The sequence below is a fragment of the Hipposideros armiger genome, unplaced genomic scaffold (assembly GCF_001890085.2).
Source record: "Hipposideros armiger isolate ML-2016 unplaced genomic scaffold, ASM189008v1 scaffold_1298, whole genome shotgun sequence".
In the NCBI taxonomy this organism is placed as follows: Eukaryota; Metazoa; Chordata; class Mammalia; order Chiroptera; family Hipposideridae; genus Hipposideros; species Hipposideros armiger.
Window position 1 is genome coordinate 101,183 of NW_017732648.1, and position 3,514 is coordinate 104,696.

The 3,514-nt window shown below is 39.2% G+C and overlaps 1 long non-coding RNA gene across 1 annotated transcript; it reads left to right on the plus strand.

The window, feature by feature from the left end:
* Nucleotides 1–2,993, plus strand: LOC109377122 (uncharacterized). Its single transcript, XR_002122823.1, has 3 exons — nt 1–93; nt 328–371; nt 1,674–2,993. It is a non-coding gene; the product is annotated as an uncharacterized LOC109377122 (long non-coding RNA).
* The last annotated feature ends 521 nt before the right edge of the window (nt 2,994–3,514 follow it).

Below are 3,514 nucleotides of genomic sequence, written 5' to 3' on the forward strand. Positions count from 1 at the left end.
CTCGAACTGCTGTTGCTCAGAGCTCAAACTCTTGAGCAAGCTCTTAAGCAACTAAGCCACTCGGCTGGCCCCCCAAAAGACACTTTTATACATGTAAGTAAAAAATTTACTTTAAGGGTGACTGGTTAGCTTAGTTGGTTAGAGCGTGGTGCAGATAACACCAAGGTTGCCGGTTCAATCCCCTCATGGGCCACTGTGAGCTGACCCTCCCTAAAAAAAGAATCAACTATGCCACTGTAGCATGCAAGCAATGTGTAACCAATGACCATGGTTGTTCCCCAATAAAGTTTTTTTTTAATTACTTTATGTGCACTGTTTGTTCCTCAGGAAGCTGAGAGGAGACTTCCCATCAAAAGTTGCCGTAAACCCAGGTAAATAAAGAAATGCAATTTAGGAAACATGGGATCCGGTGCAAGAGAAGGTCTCTACCAAGACGAAGGTGAAAGGAAAATACTCTGGGTGAGGGGAAGGGAAATATTTGCTACTTTACAACAGGCTTGGAGAGCAATCAGTGCACACAGCAGTAGGTAAAATGTCCTGAGTGATTTCCACAGAAATCACATGTGCAAATGACAGCTTACCTAATATCTAAAAAATGGAGTGGAGATTTATTCAACTAGAGAAGAATCTGAGGATGAGATAGAGGTAAGTACTTAGAAACCTAAGAAAAGATACAAAGGACAGAACCACATTTTTGTTTGTTTGTTTCCTTTAACTTCAGAGAAAATGAGACAAATTACAGGAAAAGACAGACAGGTCATCATAGAACAAGACATGGCTCAGTTGTGATTAGCATTTATGTGCTATTTAAATTCTGAATATTAATCTAACCAAAGTTACAAATGATATTGGGATGGGAAGATATGGGAGAGAAAATGTGTGTGTGTGTGTGTGTGTGTGTGTGTGTGTGTGTGTGTGTGTGTGTGTGTTGGGGAAGGGAGTTCTATAGTAGAAAGTCAATAGATAATGCCTAAATTTTTTAAAAGCTCAAGAATTTCCAATATAAGCATATTATTTAAGTATATGGCAATAGATAGTATACTAGTCACTAACAATGATAAATCTTACCTCTGGGGAGTGGGTGATAAGGTAGGGTAGTGGTGGGAAGCTGCTGTTTCTCCTGCCTTGTAGATCATGTTGACTATTTAAATGTGTAAATGTATAAATTTGATTAAAATATAAAAGAAGAATCAGAAGGGAAGCAAAGGAGGAAGAGAGGAAGGGAGGGAGCAGGGAAGGAGCAAAGGAAAGAAGGAAAGAGAAAATGAGGGAGGAAAGAAGAAAGGAAAACAAGAAGATAAAAAAAATCATGATGCATCCATACTTTGCAACATAATTATGAAGCCTTCAATACTCATAATATTGAAAAGTTTTAATAACATGGGAAAGTTCTCACGATGCAATGTTAAATGAAAAGATAAGATGCAACTATATGTAATATATAACCTCGACTTTAAAAAAAATTTCCCCCAAAATCTGTTTTATAAAGTACATATATATTATATCAAATGTTGAATTTTATTTCTGGTTGGTTACATAACAGATGATATGAATTTTCCCCTTATAGTAGCTAGTATTTACCAAAGTTTTTTAAGTATGCCTATAGTATTTTCATCCTGAAAAAAGTCCTTCATAATTTTAAGTTTTGTTGTTGTGTGTTTGTTTGCTTAAAGATCTCTGAGGATTAAAAACGAAACAGAAAATCAGCACTGGGACTGATGCAGCCCAGCTTCTATGGAGGCTCTATGGGACCTTGAAGATGTGGATTTTGGTTTAGTGCCTGACTGTGGTTCTTGGGGGAAGAACTGGTTAAATCCAGCCCATCCTTTACTAGGACAGCCAATACCAAGCTCTGATAAAGATGTAAACTTCCTTTAAAAATTATAATTAAATAACCCAAGCTCCTGACTTTTCCTTTCAAATGAAAAACAGAAAAATAAAAGCCTGTAAAAACATTTCTGCCTGGTTTGCCTCCTTAACTGATGAAAATTTGCCTGCCACAAAAAAATAAACTTGCCCCTCATCATCCCCAGAGCCTCCTGCACCCCTTCCTTCCTGCTCCAGCCTCTGCTCACTTCCTGGATAGGACTTCTAAAAACTTCCATTAGGGAGAGGCTGTGTGAGTCTGGAAATGCTACAGAATATAAAATGCCTGAAACAATTGTTATCTAGATTAAGGTTTCTTAAATATTTAAGCAGACGCTGCAATTTAGCACTTAAGAAAAGCCTGTCTTGAAATTTGCAAAGACACTAGGCACAATTTCAAGGGATCAATACAAGAAAAGAAAGCCTTTAACTCATGGTCCTCAGCAGAGTGCTGCCCAGCTGTCCTGCAGTGTCTGGCAAAGACTGATTGTGGCTCAGAATCTGCCTGAGTTGTCTGCAGGTTCCTGAGGACAAGAAGCACAGGGTGCCTTAAAGAGTATTTGCAAAACATGGCATGGAAATTTATCCTGGCAAACACAGCTACCTTTCAGCTACCATGGTTTCCTGCTGGGGGGAAAGGAGACTGTAGCAAGAAGAGTTTTGATCGTTCTGGTTAGGGACTCAACTGGAATGAAATGTTTTCAGAGGAAGGCAGTGTCAGGAAGCTCAAGGTAGAAGGAAATTTACCAGTGGGAGGGCCAGAAATGCAGCAGATTGAGAACTAGATATCTAAATGACCGCTGGACTTGTGTGGCTTCAGAAGTGCAGCTGTCACCAGTAACACCACTAGCTAATATGGACTGAGAATCTTTGCTCAGGTGTTTATAGGACTTGCCTAATTTATCCCATTTGACTCCCATGTAAGAGATGGCCATTTACCATAGGAATAAGAGAAGATTTGGACATGCCCAAGGAGGCAAGTCCAGGTCTGACCGACTAGAGCCTCGCTTGTTTAGCTGTGGGGTGTAAGAACAAGGACTCTCTGGATCTAAACTACATGGGTTCACTTATCCCTGTTGGTGGCAATGTAAATTGGTATAGCCATTATGGAAAACAATATGGAGTTTCCTCAAAAAGTTAAAAATTAAACTACTGGATGAGCCAGCCATTCCACTTCTGGGTGTACATCCAAAAGAAAGGAAATCATTATGTTGAAGAGCTATCTGAACTCCCATGTTCATTGCAGTATTTACAATAGCCAAGACATGTCCATTAATGAATTGAATACACAATAAAGATAATGTAGTACATATAGTACACAATGGAATGTTATTCAGCTATAAAAAAGGAAACGCTGCCATTTGTGACAAGGTGGGTGGAACTTGAGGGTGTTATGTGAAGCGAAATGTCAGACAGAAAGAGGCAAATACTGTATGATCTCATTTATATGCGGAATCTAAAATAACCCCAAACACGTAGAAAAAGAGATCAGATTTGTGCTTGCCAGAGGTAGAGGTGCCGGGGAACTGGGTGAAGGTGGTTGTAAGTACAAACTTCCAAGTTATAAAGTAAAGAAGTACTGAAATAGTCACAGGATGTGGCGTAGAGAGTGGGAATGGAGTCAATGGAATTGTAACAGATAAGTATG